Genomic DNA, 24,819 nt, shown 5'->3' on the forward strand with positions numbered 1-24,819 from the left:
TGGAAGACTGGCCCCCAAGAAGAAAATGTGCAGTCATAGACGGGAGGCTCAGGTAGGAAGAATTCCCTCTTTACTTTTGTTTTAGATCAGGGACCAGGCTACAGTATATTGTTACTAAGATTTGTTTTAGCAGATCAGGAACGAATTGCAGTACTGTATATTTGGTCATAGATCAGGAAAACAGAATAAAGTAGACAGTCATTCTAGACAGGACTGAACAGAGGGAAGAAGATACCACGTGGTAAGAAAAGGGTTACGTAACAGTCTTTTTTAAGACATGGGAAATCAGTGCACTAAAAAATCACGAGACCCGCCCCTAACTGATGACGCAAAATATATGCAATTGCAACGAGCAGATAATGTAAGATATTATACAAAATGGGTTAACAAGTACGAATTTGACGGTAAATTAAACAAAATTTCGTTAGTTAAACTTTTAAAACAGTTAAAATCTGACGCGGAAGGTCAGGCAAAAAAACAACGACAGTTAGGCATTCCTCAGGCACATAGGTGGATTGAGGAAGTGAACCGAAGGGAACAGAAAATTAAAAATACAAAAGCATTATTTTTAGATAAAGAGGATAATAATACAGTAATAGCGACGGCCCCGCCCCCTCCGCCCCCTCCGATACCTTTTTCAGGATATGAAGCAGGAGGACAGACCAGTCCTCCTCCATGTTATCCTGAGATTGCAGGGGCACTGAAACAACCATTCATAAGAGAACCTATTGAAACTAGATCCCGAACACGTAAAACACTTAGGGATACAGATTTGTATCAAATAGGGAGAGATTCACTAGAAGAAAGTGAAGAAATCTGTCCACTAATCGAAGTACCGAATCCTCAGGCAGGACAGGAAGGACAGGACCCCACTCTCCTAGTGTATAGACCATGGACACCGGAAGACATCCGGAAAGCTACAGAGGGAATCCCTCATCCAAAAGTAAATCATGAAAAGTTTATACAAGATTTACAAGGTATGAGACTAAGTTACCACTTAAATGGGGAAGAAGTAGAGAAGGTAGTTAGACAAATTATAGGTCCAGACTGGCACATGATTTGTGGCACCTGGAACGCTCGTGACGCACAGCTTAAGCCACTCCTACATAGTGACGCAGAGCTAGACACCAGAGTGAAAGGTCTTACAGACCGAATCTCTGAAAAATGGAAACCTAGAGCAGATTGGACTTGTATTAACCAATGCATACAACAAGATAATGAAACTGTAGATGGGTACTATGGTAGATTATTGGAATGTTTCAATAACCATAGTGGTATGCCTATTCCTGAGAATCAGAAGAATGATAGTTCATATGAACAGCAACTGAAAAATGCATTTTTAAAAGGTTGCATTGCCCCTATCAGTAGCTTTATTACAAAACATATGATAGATCACCGAACGAGTAGGCTACAAGCCCTACTAGAGTATGCTAGACACACTGAAAGACATTTTAATAGTAAAAAGAAGAAGAAAACGCAAGTCTTCACAGCTGAAGACGGAGCAGAAGTCTTTGTAGTACAGTCGAGTAAAAAGGGTAAGAAAAATGCTCAGGGTAATAAACACTCTGGCAGAAACTTAGAGGATTTAGAAGAAAGAAAAAGGAAAGGTGAGTGTTTTAAGTGCGGCAAAAAAGGACATTTAGCAAGGGATTGCAGGTTAAATAAAAAGACGACTATAGAAGAAAAAGATAAAGGTGATGAGGATTGACTATATGATAGTAATAATCAAAAATCATCAGGAAAGACTAATCGACTAAAAGAAAATGTAAATGTAGTAGAAGGAATAGAGGAAGTTCAAACAGATGTAGAGGATGACGAAAGTGAAGTTTTAGACCTAGCATTGTTGAGCTTGGAGCTCTATTTGGCAGATACAAAACCGGAAGTTACACTTCTAGTGGAAGGAAGGGAAGTGAAATTCTTGTGTGATTCAGGAGCATCACGAACTTTGATACACCCTTCGAAGTTGCCAGAACACTCTGAATCACCTGATTACATATTAGTGAAAGCAGCAAATGGGCAGCTATATAGGGAGCCACTCTCCCATGATATAGCAATAACTGACCCTATTTCAGGTATGACCCAGAAAAGTAAAATAGTGGTTTCTGCAAAATGTCCAGTAAACTTACTGGGGAGAGACCTTATGCAGATTTTTGGAATAGCAGTAGTTCCTACAATGCAGGGTATGGAGGCACAAAGACAAATGGATACTTTTGTGGTGCGATCGGAGGGTGAAGCCTATTATTGGTACAGCCAGGACCTAGTTACGACTGGTCCAGGGGCAGTAACCGAAGAACTGATGAACGTAGCCATCAGTAAGGTACCCTCCCTTAACACTGATCAGCAGCATTTGTTACATTGTACTCTATACTACTGTAGCACACCAGGACCTGATAAGGAATATGAGCAAGAATTGTTCAGAAATTCGGCTAATAGACTAGTGTTACGAACCTTATATTGGGATACTGAGGGTAGCAGTGTAGTAAGCTGTTCACTACCTCAGGAATTCATGACACTGTACAAATCCAACAGACTGCCACATGTCAGTTTAACAAAACATAAAAACGTGAGATGGGCAGATTTGGGTGAAAAAGTGACAAGATGGGAAAAACAAACTGATTTAGAATTATCAGAACAGGGAGTACAAAAACAGAAATTGAATTGGTTAACACAAGCACGTCCAGCTGTACACTTACAACATAGTGAGGACAGCTGATTGGCATTTTTGCTAGAAGAAGAAGAAAAAGCCTTGCATGATATACCAAGCATTCTTTGGTCAACAGGGAAATCAGATGTGGGACTTATTCGGACAGCAGGTCCAGTAACCATTACACCGAAATCAGCATTTAGACCACAGGAAAGACAATACCCCTTGAGGAAAGATGCAGAGCAGGGAATCAAGCCTATAATAGCAGCATTACTCAAGGAAGGGATACTGGTGGAATCTTTGGATTCGCCATGTAATACTCCTCTATTTCCTGTTAAAAAAGCAAACGGGGAATGGCGGATGGTACAGGATTTACAAGCCGTAAATGATGCAATAATACCTAGAGCACCTACGGTGCCAGACCCACACACTTTATTAAACGACTTGAAACCACAACAAAAATATTTTACTGTAGTAGATATAAGCAACGCCTTCTTTTCAATACCTATACATCCTGATAGCCAATATTGGTTTGCTTTTACATTTCAGGGTAAAAGATATACTTATACTCGGTTACCACAGGGATATTGTGAGAGTCCAACAATATTTGCACAAGAAATGGCTAGCAACCTGGCGGGATTTACTCCACCAGAGGGCAGTCAGATCCTACTTTATGTAGATGACATCCTGTTAGCAGCCCCTACCCAGCAGCAGTGTAGGGAAGATACAATAGCATTATTGACATTTCTAGCACAACAGGGACATAAAGTAAACAAGCACAAGTTACAACTTTGGAGAAAACAGGTTAGATACCTGGGATATGTAATATCCAAGGAAGGTAGAATACTAGATGAGGATAGAAAAACAGCAATTTTACAAGCACCCAAACCAACTACCAAGAAGGAAATGATGTCCTTCTTGGGAACGACTAATTTTTGTCGAAGTTGGATACCGAATTATGCCTTGGAATCGGCTCCATTGGCTGATTTAATATTTAAAACACCAATGGCAGCACAAGACATATTGCAATGGACACCTGAAGCAGAAACAGCTTTCTGCAGACTAAAACAATTGATAGCTTCATCATTAGTTTTAGGACTTCCAAATTACCACAAAAGATTTTTTCAAACTGTAGATTGTAAACAGGGATATATGACGTCAGTTTTGACGCAACAGCATGGAAGTAAGCAATGCCCCATAGCTTACTATTCATCACAGTTAGACCCAGTGGCACGGTCTTTGCCACACTGTGTACAAGCAGTAGTCACAGCTGCAATGGCAGTACAGGCTTCAGCCTCAGTGGTGTTATTCCACCCTCTCACTTTGAGAGTGATAATTTTACTACAAAAAAAATAGCATACCTGTCTCCTGCTAGGCATCTTTCTTGTATGACCATATTGCTGAGCCAACCTTATATGGCAATTGAATGTTGTACAACATTAAACCCATCAACGTTACTTCCGACTCCTGTGGATGGCACACCACACAGCTGCCTACAGGAAATTGAGAAAATAACTTTGCCCAGACAAGATCGTACTGATATGCCTTTGGATGATGCTGAAGTAACATTTTATGTGGACGGCTCATGCAGAAAAGGTCCTACAGGGAAGAATATAGTAGGGTATGCAGTAGTCACAGATACAAATATTTTAGAAGCACAACCCCTGCAGCATAACTTGTCTGCTCAAGCAGCAGAATTGATATCCTTGACACGAGCTTGCACTCTAGCAAAAAACAAATGTGTGAACATATATACTGATAGTCAGTATGCTTTTCTACAGTGCATGTTTTTGTGCAGCAATGGAAGAACAGGGGAATGATAACATCCACTGGCAAACCAATTAATCATGCGCAACTTATTTTGAATTTATTAGATTCCATTTAGTTACCTACCAAAGTAGCTATTTGTAAATGTGTAGCTCACACGAAACAACAAGATCCGATTTCAAGAGGTAATGCACAAGCTGATGCAGCTGCCAAGCAAGCAGCTTCAGACTCGGAAACTTTACTTTTGAACGAGGAATTACAACCATCTGAGATTTTAGATTTAGAAATGTTAAAAACAATGCAGACATTAACTACGAAAGCAGAGAAACAAAAATGGGAAAGACGAGTGCGATCCTCGAAAACGGACTGTACATCTCCAAAGAAAAAAAGCCAATATTGCCGTCTAATTTATTTAGATATGCAGCTTTGTTGAGCCATGGGCAGAGCCATGTCTCAACAGGGGGGATGGTACAGTTAGTAAATAGAATATTCCAAACATACGGGTTTACAAATTACACACAAAAATTTTGTGCAGCATGTCACATTTGTAATAAACATCATGCACAAGGAGCATTCAAACCCAAGCAAGGGAGTTTTCCTACACCACCATATTCATTCCGTACTATTTGTATGGATTTCATAGAATTGAATAAATGTGAAGGGAAAAAATACTGCTTAGTGATTATAGACATGTTTTCAAAATGGGTGGAAGCTTTTCCAACTAGAAATCGGATGCAGCAACAGTGGCAAAGGCCCTGGTAAAAGAAATAATTCCTAGATTTGGCATACCAGAAAGAATCTGTAGTGACAATGGGACACACTTTGTCAACCAGACAATTCAACAACTTGGGAAATTCTTTGGGATCTCCTTGAAAATCATTGTGCTTACCACCCCCAGTCTGCAGGACTGGTGGAGAGGTACAATGGGATTTTGAAAAATAAGTTAAGGAAGTTGATGAGTGAGACTCAGAAGAATTGGATTTGCTGTTTACCTTTAGCATTGCTGAGCATGAGAACAGTTCCAAATGTAAAGGGCTTGACCCCCTTTGAAATAATATTTGGGAGGGCATATTATGTGCCACAGTGGAAATCTCTCATGCCTGCAGAGCTGGAGGCTGACAGCTCATTAGCTAGTCACATGAAGAAATTGTTAACAAATAAGACTGTTTTGCAGTTGAACTCTTTTTCAGATAAAGAACAAACAAAACCGGATGCAGTGCTGACCCCGGGGTCCTGGGTTTGGTTGAATGTTATCAAGAAGAAAAATTGGACAAGTCCGAAGTGGGAAGGTCCATACCAGGTACTGTTGGCGATGCCTACTGCAGTAAAGGTTGCTGAGAGGTCGTCCTGGGTTCACCTGACACACTGTAAACCGGTAAAGAACTTTCAGCTTGACAAACATTTTGTAACTGATGCACCACAAAGGCAGGATGGCCAGGAGCAAAGTGTATAAAAATGCAAATCAACCCCAAAGAAATTGTTTAACTGTCTTGCTAATTATACACCTATTGACTATGATTGTGGTGACTTTCCTTTTGTTGTGGTTTTTCCTGCATATAACCACACAAATGAAACTGACAAAACGTGATAAACTGTCTATAGACTGGCATCCAAACTTTAACACATACTTGGCCATGAAGCGTGTATATGTAGAGACTATGAACGTTTTGAACTGCTGGGTTTGTACTGCTATACCAACAGCATATGGAGGACTTTTGATGTCCGCTGTCCCTTTGGGGATAAATGAGACTTGGGAAAACTTACTTTTTGACACACGTTCTGTGAGCTCACAGGACAAAGTTGCATTGTATTTACCCATTACACAGAAAGGAATTGTTTGTTTTTATAAAAATGATACACTCCAGGTTGGCTGGAGTAACTGTAACATAACTGTATCTTACAAATGCTATATTAAGGCCAAAGATAAAAGTACTAGTTGTAGCACAAATTATGATTCATATTTGAGCTTAATGAAAACAACGATAAAAGATGTGCAGAAAAATCCTGAATTGCATAAACAATTGTCTGTTATAGACAAAAAAATGTTTCATTCAGAGTTAACCCGCATCAGTACTAAAATAGAAAATTGTTATTTTGTTTGTGGGAAAAAGGCATATAAATGGTTACCTGAGAATTGGTCCGGCAGTTGTTTTTTGGGTTATCTGGTTCCAGCTATAAGGCATACTACTGACTTACCTCTGGGTAAGATACGAAACGTAAGAGATGTAGCCCAAAGTACTGGGAATTCAGTCGAAAAACCCGCTAATCCAGTGGGTAAGATCGAGGCTGGCTGGATAGACCATCCATCCGTGAAGGATAAAGAAAAATTGACTCATATGGACTTGAGTGACAGTGTTATATCCTGGGCTGGAATATTCCCAGCCTATGGAGCAGTCAAATCGATCTGGGAGCTGAGGAAATTGTCAAAACTTCTCAAAGTAATGAGTAATGCAACCTTTTCCGCTCGAACTTGTGACTGATGAACTGAATGCAATGAGAACGGTTGTGCTACAAAACCGAATGGCTCTTGACTTCACCCTAGCGGCGAGAGGTGGTACGTGCACGCTTATCAAAGAAGAATGCTGTGCGTACATACCAGATAATAAGCACAAAATCAACGACCACCTAGAGGTAATACAGCAGGTATCGGCCATGACTGAACCAGGCCCAAACCCACTGACGAACTTTTTCCAGAGTCTATTTGGTGGGTGGGGTTCAATCTTAATGAATATCTTGATTGCCATTTGTGTTGTTTTGCTCATACTGGGAGCATGTGTCTGTTGCGGGATACCCTGTATGAAAAGATTAGTTAGAGAATTTGTAGACATATCTGTGACTGAAACTATGTACCAAGACATTGAGTTGGATCTGTTGGTTCCAAATGAAATTCTTTCTGAAATGTAAAACAAATGACTTGCCTAGCTAAAAGTTCCTGAGAGGAGGAGGCTAGGAAACAAAATAATATTGTTTATGTTTCTGGATAGAATAAAAAGTATTAAAAGGAGGGAGAATGTTAGAAAAATATGTACTTAAACATATATGAAGTGCTAGTTTAAAAGCAAATAGTATGTAATGCATTTTATTCTATTTTACAATATGGCAGTAAGAATGATCTTACATGTAATTGCTTGAAGCTTTGGAGCTGCAGTGTGATTGAACTCTGACCCTGGCAGTAGCCAGCTCTGCAAGCTTATGTCTTTTACTAATTATTTGCTGGGTTGGGGAAAAAATAAATGTATTAAGCATTGAAATCTTTCTTCCTTCCTCTGGGATGGTTGGCCTTGTGAATCTTATCGAAGATAAAGTACAGCTGCTAAAATTACTGTTGCAAGGAGGACAAAGAAGCGTATTAAGAACCAAACTGACTATTGTATTCGAGCAGGACTGAAACCTTGAAAGAGCAACATTTACAGAAAGACATTATAACTGACCAGGTGCCTTGCAAGGCTGTATTATTCTCATGGGAAAACTTTTAAAAAGTATAACCTCAGCACTTTTTTATGAATAGAATATTGTAGACTATAGTGATGTAGGTGCCCTGTGACTGACCACGTCAGTAAGGTGGGCAAAGCTAATTGTAAATGCTATATAATATTGAACACTTCCTGAATGTAATTAGTCAAAACTCTATACTTGTATTGTATAGTTTTTTGCCTCCTGGTGTACACTAGTAAACTTTTTGAAACTGAACCTCCTGTATTATTGACTGTCATTTTGAAAAACCTGATGATTTTACAGTCTGATTTTAATAATTTTACTGACATTTTGGTCCTTCTTAGCTGGAATTCCCTTGGTAAGCTACAGATCAGAATACCACGGTGGTTGAGAAGCTGCGCAGGAGAAGGTACCAAAACATGGTTCTTCTTGAAGTGAAAAGACCTCCGACTGAATTGTCGTGCGTAAAGAGGCTGGCCACTTTCTGATCTGTGGCTGAAGAGTGGAAGACTGGCCCCCAAGAAGAAAATGTGCAGTCATAGACGGGAGGCTCAGGTAGGAAGAATTCCCTCTTTACTTTTGTTTTAGATCAGGGACCAGGCTACAGTATATTGTTACTAAGATTTGTTTTAGCAGATCAGGAACGAATTGCAGTACTGTATATTTGGTCATAGATCAGGAAAACAGAATAAAGTAGACAGTCATTCTAGACAGGACTGTGAACAGAGGGAAGAAGATACCACGTGGTAAGAAAAGGGTTACGTAACAGTCTTTTTTAAGACATGGGAAATCAGTGCACTAAAAAATCACGAGACCCGCCCCTAACTGATGACGCAAAATATATGCAATTGCAACGAGCAGATAATGTAAGATATTATACAAAATGGGTTAATAAGTATGAATTTGACGGTAAATTAAACAAAATTTCATTAGTTAAGCTTTTGAAACAGTTAAAATCTGACGCAGAAGGTCAGGCAAAAAAACAACGACAGTTAGGCATTCCTCAGGCACATAGGTGGATTGAGGAAGTGAACCGAAGGGAACAGAAAATTAAAAATACAAAAGCATTATTTTTAGATAAAGAGGATAATAATACAGTAATAGCGACGGCCCCCTCTGCCCCTCCGATACCTTTTTCAGGATATGAAGCAGGAGGACAGACCAGTCCTCCTCCATGTTATCCTGAGATTGCAGGGGCACTGAAACAACCATTCATAAGAGAACCTATTGAAACTAGATCCCGAACACGTAAAACACTTAGGGATACAGATTTGTATCAAATAGGGAGAGATTCACTAGAAGAAAGTGAAGAAATCTGTCCACTAATCGAAGTACCGAATCCTCAGGCAGGACAGGAAGGACAGGACCCCACTCTCCTAGTGTATAGACCATGGACACCGGAAGACATCCGGAAAGCTACAGAGGGAATCCCTCATCCAAAAGTAAATCATGAAAAGTTTATACAAGATTTACAAGGTATGAGACTAAGTTACCACTTAAATGGGGAAGAAGTAGAGAAGGTAGTTAGACAAATTATAGGTCCAGACTGGCACATGATTTGTGGCACCTGGAACGCTCGTGACGCACAGCTTAAGCCACTCCTACATAGTGACGCAGAGCTAGACACCAGAGTGAAAGGTCTTACAGACCGAATCTCTGAAAAATGGAAACCTAGAGCAGATTGGACTTGTATTAACCAATGCATACAACAAGATAATGAAACTGTAGATGGGTACTATGGTAGATTATTGGAATGTTTCAATAACCATAGTGGTATGCCTATTCCTGAGAATCAGAAGAATGATAGTTCATATGAACAGCAACTGAAAAATGCATTTTTGAAAGGTTGCATTGCCCCTATCAGTAGTTTTATTACAAAACATATGATAGATCACCGAACAAGTAGACTACAAGCCCTGCTAGAGTATGCTAGACATGCTGAAAGACATTTTAATAGTAAAAAGAAGAAGAAAACGCAAGTCTTCACAGCTGAAGACGGAGCAGAAGTCTTTGTAGTACAGTCGAGTAAAAAGGGTAAGAAAAATGCTCAGGGTAATAAACACTCTGACAAAAACTTAGAGGATTTAGAAGAAAGAAAAAGGAAAGGTGAGTGCTTTAAGTGCGGTAATAAAGGACATTAAGCAAGAGATTGCAGGCTAAATAAAAGGCGACTATAGAAGAAAAGATAAAGGTGATGAGGATTGACTATATGATAGTAATAATCAAAAATCATCAGGAAAGACTAATCGACTAAAAGAAAATGTAAATGTAGTAGAAGGAATAGAGGAAGTTCAAACAGATGTAGAGGATGACGAAAGTGAAGTTTTAGACCTAGCATTATTGAGCTTGGAGCTCTATTTGGCAGATACAAAACCGGAAGTTACACTTCTAGTGGAAGGAAGGGAAGTGAAATTCTTGTGTGATTCAGGAGCATCACGAACTTTGATACACCCTTCGAAGTTGCCAGAACACTCTGAATCACCTGATTACATATTAGTGAAAGCAGCAAATGGGCAGCTATATAGGGAGCCACTCTCCCATGATATAGCAATAACTGACCCTATTTCAGGTATGACCCAGAAAAGTAAAATAGTGGTTTCTGCAAAATGTCCAGTAAACTTACTGGGGAGAGACCTTATGCAGATTTTTGGAATAGCAGTAGTTCCTACCATGCAGGGTATGGAGGCACAAAGACAAATGGATACTTTTGTGGTGCGATCGGAGGGTGAAGCCTATTATTGGTACAGCCAGGACCTAGTTACGACTGGTCCAGGGGCAGTAACCGAAGAACTGATGAATGTAGCCATCAGTAAGGTACCCTCCCTTAACACTGATCAGCAGCATTTGTTACATTGTACTCTATACTACTGTAGCACACCAGGACCTGATAAGGAATATGAGCAAGAATTGTTCAGAAATTCGGCTAATAGACTAGTGTTACGAACCTTATATTGGGATACTGAGGGTAGCAGTGTAGTAAGCTGTTCACTACCTCAGGAATTCATGACACTGTACAAATCCAACAGACTGCCACATGTCAGTTTAACAAAACATAAAAACGTGAGATGGGCAGATTTGGGTGAAAAAGTGACAAGATGGGAAAAACAAACTGATTTAGAATTATCAGAACAGGGAGTACAAAAACAGAAATTGAATTGGTTAACACAAGCACGTCCAGCTGTACACTTACAACATAGTGAGGACAGCTGATTGGCATTTTTGCTAGAAGAAGAAGAAAAAGCCTTGCATGATATACCAAGCATTCTTTGGTCAACAGGGAAATCAGATGTGGGACTTATTCGGACAGCAGGTCCAGTAACCATTACACCGAAATCAGCATTTAGACCACAAAAAAGACAATACCCCTTGAGGAAAGATGCAGAGCAGGGAATCAAGCCTATAATAGCAGCATTACTCAAGGAAGGGATACTGGTGGAATCTTTGGATTCACCATGTAATACTCCTCTATTTCCTGTTAAAAAAGCAAACGGGGAATGGCGGATGGTACAGGATTTACAAGCCGTAAATGATGCAATAATACCTAGAGCACCTACGGTGCCAGACCCACACACTTTATTAAACGACTTGAAACCACAACAAAAATATTTTACTGTAGTAGATATAAGCAACGCCTTCTTTTCAATACCTATACATCCTGATAGCCAATATTGGTTTGCTTTTACATTTCAGGGTAAAAGATATACTTATACTCGGTTACCACAGGGATATTGTGAGAGTCCAACAATATTTGCACAAGAAATGGCTAGCAACCTGGCGGGATTTACTCCACCAGAGGGCAGTCAGATCCTACTTTATGTAGATGACATCCTGTTAGCAGCCCCTACCCAGCAGCAGTGTAGGGAAGATACAATAGCATTATTGACATTTCTAGCACAACAGGGACATAAAGTAAACAAGCACAAGTTACAACTTTGGAGAAAACAGGTTAGATACCTGGGATATGTAATATCCAAGGAAGGTAGAATACTAGATGAGGATAGAAAAACAGCAATTTTACAAGCACCCAGACCAACTACCAAGAAGGAAATGATGTCCTTCTTGGGAACGACTAATTTTTGTCGTTGGATACAATTATGCCTTGGAATCGGCTCCATTGGCTGATTTAATATTTAAAACACCAATGGCAGCACAAGACATATTGCAATGGACACCTGAAGCAGAAACAGCTTTCTGCAGACTAAAACAATTGATAGCTTCATCATTAGTTTTAGGACTTCCAAATTACCACAAAAGATTTTTTCAAACTGTAGATTGTAAACAGGGATATATGACGTCAGTTTTGACGCAACAGCATGGAAGTAAGCAATGCCCCATAGCTTACTATTCATCACAGTTAGACCCAGTGGCACGGTCTTTGCCACACTGTGTACAAGCAGTAGTCACAGCTGCAATGGCAGTACAGGCTTCAGCCTCAGTGGTGTTATTCCACCCTCTCACTTTGAGAGTGCCTCATGCAGTCGCGATAATTTTACTACAAGAAAAAATAGCATACCTGTCTCCTGCTAGGCATCTTTCTTGTATGACCATATTGCTGAGCCAACCTTATATGGCAATTGAATGTTGTACAACATTAAACCCATCAACGTTACTTCCGACTCCTGTGGATGGCACACCACACAGCTGCCTACAGGAAATTGAGAAAATAACTTTGCCCAGACAAGATCGTACTGATATGCCTTTGGATGATGCTGAAGTAACATTTTATGTGGACGGCTCATGCAGAAAAGGTCCTACAGGGAAGAATCTAGTAGGGTATGCAGTAGTCACAGATACAAATATTTTAGAAGCACAACCCCTGCAGCATAACTTGTCTGCTCAAGCAGCAGAATTGATATCCTTGACACGAGCTTGCACTCTAGCAAAAAACAAATGTGTGAACATATATACTGATAGTCAGTATGCTTTTTCTACAGTGCATGTTTTTGTGCAGCAATGGAAGAACAGGGGAATGATAACATCCACTGGCAAACCAATTAATCATGCGCAACTTATTTTGAATTTATTAGATTCCATTTAGTTACCTACCAAAGTAGCTATTTGTAAATGTGTAGCTCACACGAAACAACAAGATCCGATTTCAAGAGGTAATGCACAAGCTGATGCAGCTGCCAAGCAAGCAGCTTCAGACTCAGAAACTTTACTTTTGAACGAGGAATTACAACCATCTGAGATTTTAGATTTAGAAATGTTAAAAACAATGCAGACATTAACTACGAAAGCAGAGAAACAAAAATGGGAAAGACGAGGTGCGATCCTCGAAAACGGACTGTACATCTCCAAAGAAAAAAAGCCAATATTGCCGTCTAATTTATTTAGATATGCAGCTTTGTTGAGCCATGGGCAGAGCCATGTCTCAACAGGGGGGATGGTACAGTTAGTAAATAGAATATTCCAAACATACGGGTTTACAAATTACACACAAAAATTTTGTGCAGCATGTCACATTTGTAATAAACATCATGCACAAGGAGCATTCAAACCCAAGCAAGGGAGTTTTCCTACACCACCATATTCATTCCGTACTATTTGTATGGATTTCATAGAATTGAATAAATGTGAAGGGAAAAAATACTGCTTAGTGATTATAGACATGTTTTCAAAATGGGTGGAAGCTTTTCCAACTAGAAATCCGGATGCAGCAACAGTGGCAAAGGCCCTGGTAAAAGAAATAATTCCTAGATTTGGCATACCAGAAAGAATCTGTAGTGACAATGGGACACACTTTGTCAACCAGACAATTCAACAACTTGGGAAATTCTTTGGGATCTCCTTGAAAAATCATTGTGCTTACCACCCCCAGTCTGCAGGACTGGTGGAGAGGTACAATGGGATTTTGAAAAATAAGTTAAGGAAGTTGATGAGTGAGACTCAGAAGAATTGGATTTGCTGTTTACCTTTAGCATTGCTGAGCATGAGAACAGTTCCAAATGTAAAGGGCTTGACCCCCTTTGAAATAATATTTGGGAGGGCATATTATGTGCCACAGTGGAAATCTCTCATGCCTGCAGAGCTGGAGGCTGACAGCTCATTAGCTAGTCACATGAAGAAATTGTTAACAAATAAGACTGTTTTGCAGTTGAACTCTTTTTCAGATAAAGAACAAACAAAACCGGATGCAGTGCTGACCCCGGGGTCCTGGGTTTGGTTGAATGTTATCAAGAAGAAAAATTGGACAAGTCCGAAGTGGGAAGGTCCATACCAGGTACTGTTGGCGATGCCTACTGCAGTAAAGGTTGCTGAGAGGTCGTCCTGGGTTCACCTGACACACTGTAAACCGGTAAAGAACTTTCAGCTTGACAAACATTTTGTAACTGATGCACCACAAAGGCAGGATGGCCAGGAGCAAAGTGTATAAAAATGCAAATCAACCCCAAAGAAATTGTTTAACTGTCTTGCTAATTATACACCTATTGACTATGATTGTGGTGACTTTCCTTTTGTTGTGGTTTTTCCTGCATATAACCACACAAATGAAACTGACAAAACATGATAAACTGTCTATAGACTGGCATCCAAACTTTAACACATACTTGGCCATGAAGCGTGTATATGTAGAGACTATGAACGTTTTGAACTGCTGGGTTTGTACTGCTATACCAACAGCATATGGAGGACTTTTGATGTCCGCTGTCCCTTTGGGGATAAATGAGACTTGGGAAAACTTACTTTTTGACACACGTTCTGTGAGCTCACAGGACAAAGTTGCATTGTATTTACCCATTACACAGAAAGGAATTGTTTGTTTTTATAAAAATGATACACTCCAGGTTGGCTGGAGTAACTGTAACATAACTGTATCTTACAAATGCTATATTAAGGCCAAAGATAAAAGTACTAGTTGTAGCACAAATTATGATTCATATTTGAGCTTAATGAAAACAACGATAAAAGATGTGCAGAAAAATCCTGAATTGCATAAACAATTGTCTGTTATAGACAAAAAAAGTTTCATTCAGAGTTAACCCGCATCAGTACTAAAATAGAAAATTGTTATTTTGTTTGTGGGAAAAAGGCATATAAATGGTTACCTGAGAATTGGTCCGGCAGTTGTTTTTTGGGTTATCTGGTTCCAGCTATAAGGCATACTACTGACTTACCTCTGGGTAAGATACGAAACGTAAGAGATGTAGCCCAAAGTACTGGGAATTCAGTCGAAAAACCCGCTAATCCAGTGGGTAAGATCGAGGCTGGCTGGATAGACCATCCATCCGTGAAGGATAAAGAAAAATTGACTCATATGGACTTGAGTGACAGTGTTATATCCTGGGCTGGAATATTCCCAGCCTATGGAGCAGTCAAATCGATCTGGGAGCTGAGGAAATTGTCAAAACTTCTCGAAGTAATGAGTAATGCAACCTTTTCCGCTCTCGAACTTGTGACTGATGAACTGAATGCAATGAGAACGGTTGTGCTACAAAACCGAATGGCTCTTGACTTCACCCTAGCGGCGAGAGGTGGTACGTGCACGCTTATCAAAGAAGAATGCTGTGCGTACATACCAGATAATAAGCACAAAATCAACGACCACCTAGAGGTAATACAGCAGGTATCGGCCATGACTGAACCAGGCCCAAACCCACTGACGAACTTTTTCCAGAGTCTATTTGGTGGGTGGGGTTCAATCTTAATGAATATCTTGATTGCCATTTGTGTTGTTTTGCTCATACTGGGAGCATGTGTCTGTTGCGGGATACCCTGTATGAAAAGATTAGTTAGAGAATTTGTAGACATATCTGTGACTGAAACTATGTACCAAGACATTGAGTTGGATCTGTTGGTTCCAAATGAAATTCTTTCTGAAATGTAAAACAAATGACTTGCCTAGCTAAAAGTTCCTGAGAGGAGGAGGCTAGGAAACAAAATAATATTGTTTATGTTTCTGGATAGAATAAAAAGTATTAAAAGGAGGGAGAATGTTAGAAAAATATGTACTTAAACATATATGAAGTGCTAGTTTAAAAGCAAATAGTATGTAATGCATTTTATTCTATTTTACAATATGGCAGTAAGAATGATCTTACATGTAATTGCTTGAAGCTTTGGAGCTGCAGTGTGATTGAACTCTGACCCTGGCAGTAGCCAGCTCTGCAAGCTTATGTCTTTTACTAATTATTTGCTGGGTTGGGGAAAAAATAAATGTATTAAGCATTGAAATCTTTCTTCCTTCCTCTGGGATGGTTGGCCTTGTGAATCTTATCGAAGATAAAGTACAGCTGCTAAAATTACTGTTGCAAGGAGGACAAAGAAGCGTATTAAGAACCAAACTGACTATTGTATTCGAGCAGGACTGAAACCTTGAAAGAGCAACATTTACAGAAAGACATTATAACTGACCAGGTGCCTTGCAAGGCTGTATTATTCTCATGGGAAAACTTTTAAAAAGTATAACCTCAGCACTTTCTTATGAATAGAATATTGTAGACTATAGTGATGTAGGTGCCCTGTGACTGACCACGTCAGTAAGGTGGGCAAAGCTAATTGTAAATGCTATATAATATTCAACACTTCCTGAATGTAATTAGTCAAAACTCTATACTTGTATTGTATAGTTTTTTGCCTCCTGGTGTACACTAGTAAACTTTTTGAAACTGAATCTCCTGTATTATTGACTGTCATTTTGAAAAACCTGATGATTTTACAGTCTGATTTTAATAATTTTACTGACAAATCTTTAAAAAGATGTGGGAGAATGCTCATATGAATAAAAAGACACAGAAGCCACCTCAAAGCCCTTACAAAGACTAGAAGGAAGTCTTAAAAGAAACAAAACATACTTGAACAACATTATTTCAGGGCATACAATGGATTTAAAAATAAGCCAGTCTTTGTACTCACATCTCAAAATTCTTTGCATAAATCAAAAGTTATGTGTGCAAGTCCGTTTCATAAGAGCATATATGCTTGGTTCTCAAATACTGTGATTTAGGAATGCTCCTAATAGCATGGGGTGGATGACAACTTGGAAACTGCATAGGTTGACTGGCATGTGGTCAACTTGCAGTTTCCAAGACTGCATAATGTCGAACCAAAAATGATTGACTACACGACAGTAAATGGGTAGTGCAGGTTGATATTTTGGGTTTGACATTGTGTAGGAAGGTTGCAGTTCAGGGAGGAACATGGAATTAGCCCATTTATTCACTGTAGTGCGATCTCGGAGTTGGTATATATAATGTGCAGGCGGTGGGGGGTACGGGGCATAGCCCCCATACAAAATAGTACAATTAACATACTGTTGACCGTTGAGTGTAATGGTACATTAATGTGCATAGCATGGCTGACTGACTTCACCTCCTGCTATGTCAGCCTCGTCGAACCAGAAAGCTCAGGTATGTCATTTCCCACATTCTGCCTTTTAGACATGTCAGAAATTGACATTTTTTATTGACATTATGGTCATTTGATGGAAGCATTTTCAAGAATATGATAGTAAACTCTCTCTCTCTCTCTCTCTATATATATATATATATATATATATATATATATATATATATATATATATAGACACACACACACACACACACACACACACACCCGTACATACATACATTCTGCAGCATGGCGTTGCAAAAATCTAAATAAAATTCTTACTATATTAAACACTTTGATTTTTCTATACAGTGTATAATCTGCTTTTTGTGATTATGATACTTTATCATTATTTTACATATTTCTAACATTGCTTATATCATGCATTCTTATTTTCTTTAAAAATAATTTACCACTGCTATCTTACTAATTCTGTAACTACATACCCCAAAGAACTGAAAATAAAATATTGCTACTTCAAATTTTCATATAAAATTCACATTTATATTCCAAACAAGATTATAATAACACATTTACATAACCTTTCTATGTATGCATAGCTCACACTCCAGCAATATTTTAAAATTATTAGGGTTTTTCATCAGGATTGATATCTGCTTCAGGTGTACAGTCACAAACAGGCTTACATGTCGTGTTTATATTTTGTTGAGCTTTACCAAAACGTTTTATAAATAAACAGTGTTTCAGTACAATGTGTCTGTATTATTCAGTATAGTAGCCGTAGGATATTTCAAGTCTTTAGATACATTACACTCTAGGAAATAGAAACAAGTTTCGCATGCCTTGCCTCTTTCAGCAACACTGGCTACTTTATTTCAAAGCTGTATTCATTTCTATAAGTCTTATATTCAGCATATATGCTTTCATTCTATTTTTCATGTTGACTGTCTCTGACTCTAGAGTCTCATGAAAAGCTGTCTGTGTGCATCACATAGAGAGTATTATTTTTGGAATGCATTTAGCATCCTGAAGGACAAGAACAGTGATGGCTGAAACACTGATCACAGAAGAGTGAGACAGAACACTGAATACATTTACTACCAGCTTTTAAAATGTATTAAAAATCCAGTAGCTTGTTGTGCAAGATCATGGTACAGCTGAGACTACGTTTTGTCCTTTCGCCATTGTAGTGCGATCTCAGATTTGGCATATATAAGTAGCAGGGTGTGTGGGGCTGAGAGGGCATCCCCACTGCACAGCACTTTCTTTTAGGTCTTTCAAGATTTTGTATTTCAACCTTATTATAGGATCATAGGAGGTTCTAGGCTAATGGCCCTGAGGCCCTTACAAGCCTATCCATGGGTTTATCCCCAAAAATGAAAAGTCAGCCAGCACCTGTTCCCCACGTCAGTGAGGGACACAGGTGTAACCCCTGAGATGAAGTTGTGGTTTCCCATCCACTCATCAAGGTTTTGCTTGAAAATAGTCAGCAAGGTACTCAGTTTGATGTGTATGGGGAGTCTAATCCAGAGATGGGGCACCCTCTGGGAGACAAACCTGTCTCTCCAGCAGGTAATGTATGTCGCATATTAGATTTAGGCTTTCCGAGTGGGTAATGCACAAAAAGTTAGACTTACAGATGTGGAACATCTCTAGTAGGGTAGTGTTCAAGATTGCCTTGTAGGCGAGACACAGATCACCTCTGAGCAATCTGTATGATTGAGATTGCTTATGTGGTCGATGTTTACATTGTTAGTGAGTTTGTCTTTCAGGATTGTGAATGTATTCCATTATTTTAATGTGTGTATTCAAACATTAGCAGAGCTAGAGTCAACCCATTATGAAATGTGCAACACTTGTGTATCCTTTTACCACTGGGAATGCTTGCTGTTTCCATGACCCTTGCGGTGTCAGCTTGCTGCTCTCTAGTCTCAATTTAATAAAAAAACTTTTCAAACTATAAATGATTTAAGTGTGGGCCATTATATGATCCAATGTGTTTAGTATTCCAAAAATTGATAGCAAGCTTTCCGCAGTGCAAACATTGATAACTAATGAATCAGAACCCGCAGATACTCTTACCAAACTGGACCCTAAAACTGGAATCCCTGAGCTCAAGCTGAGCTCACTGAGATTTGTGTTATGAAGGTGTAGGCATTTTATTATTTTATTCCACAGTGGTGCAGCCCCACACACACACACGGAGACAATGCTGATCACTGCTCACCCTTTATTTGTCAACATTAGGTTTAGAATTTAAAAGTGCCTGTCATACAAGGAAAGCCCTGCATCTGCAAATTCAGCCACATCGGACAGCAGTATTAAATGGCACCTTTAGGATCAGATTATCTCTTTCACTATAAGTAGCCTCAGGAAAACAGCCAACTCATGTTAAAATAAGCTTGAAGCAAAACTCCATAAATTGCTATAAATTACTGTAACTGATTATTGGGGCTACATGTGCAGCTCTGGGTTTTGAGCAGTTTAACTACGACATCAAAAGTGAATAACCAACATTGCAAGAAAAATAATTAGTTGAACATCTGCTTTAGAATAAAGCACCCAACCTAAACAGCATGCATTTCACTCCCAAGTAACACCAGTTCTTTTCTTTAAAGTGACAGCAGAAACTTTAAAAATTACAAGATTTTGCAGCCATCCCTAGAAAAGTTCTTAGAATATGATTAATAGATGAGACTGTTTATAGCAGATCACAGACATATAATTACAATATCCCAGATAATCATTTATGAGCATTTGTTTGTTTGAAATGTTATGCTATGATCTATTCTAGGAAAAGAAACAGTTGCTAGATAAATAATTTCAAACCTAATGCCACATTGTATTAGGGACTCCATCTTGAGCACCATGTTGAATCGTTTAGTTCTCACATATTTAGACAAGTATGGAGTAGTTTGTACATTATAGAATAGCCACAGAATTGTGTTTTGTTTTTGGCAGCTAAAAGGACATGAATAACATTAGTTGCACGGAGCCATTTAACATAAATAAGCCTCAGTGGATTGCCTTGAGAGGATGCAGTGCTTTGTGTACCGTCTCTCCTACATATGATAAGACAACTTTAGCTTAATCAACTGCATGGTGGAATATTTCTTGGACTGCCAGATCGAGTTTACTTTGAGGATAGTTTTCTCTAAGACTATTAATAATGGCCATACTGTCTCTTCTTAATCAGCCTTCGTGAGATAGAAAGGGTACCTTTGAAATAAATTGGTAAGGTTATCCAACTGGTTTACTTTGGCAGCATCATGTTAAGGCTTCTAAAGATAAGACATGGTCTTCATATTCTTGTCCATATGCTTTCAGGTCATACAGTAAAATTTTAATGTCCTTTATCCTTGTTTGGAGGTTGCATAATGAGGTGCAAAAGTAGGTAAGTTATTTTTATATACTGTAACCATCTCTGCTAAACTGCGGAATAATAGCTGTGTGTACCCAAAGCTGTAAAGGCTTCCTTGTGGCAAGTAGCTTGTTATGCCCCCAGTTGTAGAAGCTTCCTTGTGGTAAATAGCTGTTTCCCCTAAGGCTCCCTATTGAAATGTCGGCACTCAAAATGTTGAGTGCCAACAAGCCAAAAAGAAAAAAAAGGACCAAAAACACAGAAGAAGAGCAAATCCTGAAAAAAACTGCTCTTCTGCTTTAAACTTATTTTTGCTTTGGGGCGATCCCCCCTGCACCCCACATGTGGAGGGCAAGCCCCTACCAAACTTATATATGCCAACTCTGAGATTGCCATACCTCAGGGAAAGGGGAATATTCTGAGAAATGGCATCTCAGACTTAGAATATACAAGTCCATTCTTTTGGCCAGTCAGTCTCTATATGTCAGGACTCACTCTAGAGGGCCCTAATATTTCCAGTGGTTACCACTCTCAGCTGTGGAAGCTTCCATGTGGAACTTAGCTGTGAGTACCCAGCCTTAACTGTAGAAGCTTCCATGTGCCAAGTAGCTGTGTCTACCCTCAACTATAGAAGCATATCTGGTGCCTAAAGTTCTAGATTACAGAAACGTTCAGCAATTAAGATGAACTTGCTTTCCTCTGCCATATGTACACTAGTTTGACAATCTTCTTGCAACCAATCTGAGGAGGTGAACTTTTTTCTGTTTTTCTTATCTAGCAAATAAATTGGAGACTGCACTGTCACAATTTGTGCTTCTTTATGCCACAATCAAGGTAACCGATTTGTTTTTCACTTTATTTTATAAACAGCCCTTGCTCTTATTCACTGTGGTAGAAATCACATCTTTTAGATTGTCTCATTGACCACAAAGATAAAATATAAGCAGATTTATTATTTTTTATGGTTGTTAATGGGATGAGGCCTCCAATGTGTACAACACATCAATGTTGCTACTTCAAATCATTAAACACACTTTTGCAGAGTCTACTTTAGAACAGCGAATGATCAGATGATCGAACAGTTACATCGACCCGGCAAAACAACGAACATCCGGAACAGCGATTTTCTTCCCAGGGAAAAAAATCGCTGGTCCATTGTCCGAGTTGTGCCATTTCCTCCACTGTAATGCGATCTCAGAGTTGGTATATTTAAGTAGGAGGGTGTGGGGGGCACAGACCCCCACAAGGTGAGTGTGGGGGCAAAGCCCCCCACTTTATTTAGTGTTTTTTTTTTGGGGGGGGGGAGCAGAGATTTTTTTCCATGGGAAAAAAAATCTCTGTTCCAACCATTTGTTGTTTTGGCGATTCGATGTTTAGGGGTCGATATAACAGCGTTCAATCATTTAATCATTCGTTGTTATAATATAGTCCCACTTCTGCACAATGTTAACATTCACTTTCAGCCTTTGCAAAGTACAATAGCTTAAGAAATAGAAGAAATAGTTTTCTTGCTCAAGATAATAGGATTTCAGGGATCTTTTTGTATATCTTAGACATCCATGGTGTTTTCCTCAGTTGCTTGCACAAACAGACCACTGGATTTGATGCAACCCCAACACACTTTTTTAGACAAACATTTTAGACCACATATGCAAATTAGTATTGAAGTAATAACTGCAAAGTTTAAGGAAACAATTCAGAATGTATTTTAATACATTTTCTTGGCAGAGGATTTGTTCAAAGTGGCCATTGCAGTGATGCAGAGGAAAAGGCAATATGTAGATTAAACCATTCAAACCTGCACCATTTTGCCAGCTTCACATTAAATATCAAGTGTTGAACAATCTGTTCATCACCACACTGTTCCCTTTTATGCACTTTATTCACCTTCACAGTTATACATTTGCATAATATTTAGTTGACAAAAGAACCATTTTATATCACATATAAAAACTTCTGAATTTATAGTAACTTTCAAATGTATTTATTATCCAGAGTGCCAACACATCAAGAAGCATATTTATTACTTTTTACTTCAATTGTTCCCTCTAAATGTTTCATTTCTTCCATCTGAATTTCTGTATATTAATTTTTAAAGAAAATTTCCATTTCAGAATGTCTTGCTTCTTTCTTTCTCGTTCCACAGATATTCACATTTGCCAACACTCTGTATATATCTTTAGCCAGCATTATAAATACCTTCAAAGAGGAGTTACTTGTCTCAGCAAATGATTTCCTAGAGTAATGGAAAAAGCATTACAGCAGAATTTCCATATCTTCTGCTTTCACATGTACAACTTACTTTTTTGTAGGGATTAAATATTGCTACAGTACCTTCTAAGATACATGAAAATCTTTGGTTTTAAACGTTTGTGATAATGGAAAAAAGGTCCTGTGTACTCATGATGGGCTTCATTCCATTTCTTGAACTAATTCTCACATTTTTCACTTACACAACACATGATTCTGAACAAATCTTCCATTTATTTATTCATTAATTTATGTTATATTTTTCCTATGGTTGTCCAGCTCAGTAGAGTCCAAGTGCAGTTGATGACTAGAAAGAGAAACAGCATTATTTAGAAAAAAGAACTTCTCAAATTAAGCTAGTTTATATGTATCAAATACAAAATGCATGATAATCCTAATAACTATAGCTAATACTCACAGAGTATAATAAGCATATTCACCATTTAGGTAAAACATACAGATTGCTCTCTAGTGGACTGGCATCCTATCCAGAATTATTGTATCTGCCTTATGCCCACTGAGTGCAAAGATAAGCTTCTGTTTCTCATGATCTGCAATTAAACAAAGCATGTTTCAGAGCATGACTGAATGAATGAGTGAATGAACACAGACTGCAAAAAAGTTATGGTGCTGCTATTAGGAAACAATAGATGATACAGAGAAACGTTATGATATCCATCAAGCCAAATTAGATGACAAATAAGGAAAGCAGCATTAATAAATAAAAGTAAACAAAAGTTATAAGAATGTTCAAAAAGTATAAAACATGATATGAAGAATATGCAGTGAGAAGACCAAGGGTTGAAAGGTTTGAACTACACAGAAGGATTTAAAAATATAACTGTACTCAATGAGATGAGAATGAAAACGGGTTGATTTGATATTGACAAACAAAACCTTTCAGGTAAAAAAAAATATTTGAACAGCTGAATTTAAAATACTTGAGAGTAATAATTATTTGAGACAAGAATTAGGATTAGAGTAATAGCAGATCCAGTGACAGACTGGTTAAATACCTTTACTAGATTGGTTATGAGTCATCAGCCTTAGTAAATCTAGTAAGTTGTATCTGATTAACAATTAAATAAAATGTCAATGTTAGCCAAATTATATTTTTCACAGGATAAAAGTGTATCTCATTTTTTCCTTATCAGTTGTCTTGGCCGCCACTTTTATTCCTCTCCAGCTTATTATGAACGTAGTCCAGAGGGCTTGTGTTAAGTCTGGTATCTCACCTGTGACCCAGAGGGTAACAGGACTAACAAGAAACAGACTATAAAGGATTAGTCCAAATAAAATCCCTTTAGGTAGCACGTCTGGGACACTCTGTATCGCTGATACCCTTCCTATGGGAAGAATAAAGGCACCTTGTTGAGGTTTCCAGCAATTTATTTAGTTAAGTAGGCAGATGGATGAGTGTTCTTGTTCTAATATATTACACTGAACAGGTCAGTTATTTAAAGGCAGTTACAGACAATGGTGGGAAGGTCCACAGGAGCTGATTGGAGGAAAATCTGTGTGGAAAAAGCAGGAACAAGTCCCAAAGCTTAGAGGTTAGTCCCTTATTTAAATATTCCTGAAAGACCTGTGAGGGTTTACCAGCTCAGCATCCTGTGGGAGCTTATTCTTTGCTAAAATGTTTTATTTTTATTTTTAACTTCTAACAAACAAAACATGACAACACATTATGGGCTGCAACTATAAAACTATATTTAAGAAAATACTTTCCCCTGAACTACATCAGGTCCATCTAAAAGAGCGGTTTACACTGTAATTGAAAATACCTGGTTTTACAAGGCTATCACCAAACTTTATTAGTCTGATTTGTAACATGTAAAATGAGAGGCTGTCTGCATCTGTGGGGTTCATACCCCTTAGAGCCAAGTATGAAATCTTTATTACAGAACCTTTTCTAGTCTATAATTTTTTATTAGTTTAACATTTTTTTTACCAGGAAAGTTCAACTTGGAACAAGCCAATTTTTAGTGGAGGCCCAGGAACAAGTGCTCCAGATGCATATCTTTGTAATGGGAAAAACAGAGCACCCAGAGGAAACAGACACTAATGCAGA

This window comes from Protopterus annectens, chromosome 14.part0, assembly GCF_019279795.1.
Source record: "Protopterus annectens isolate FY-2018-M chromosome 14.part0, PAN1.0, whole genome shotgun sequence".
Lineage (NCBI taxonomy): Eukaryota > Metazoa > Chordata > Ceratodontiformes > Protopteridae > Protopterus > Protopterus annectens.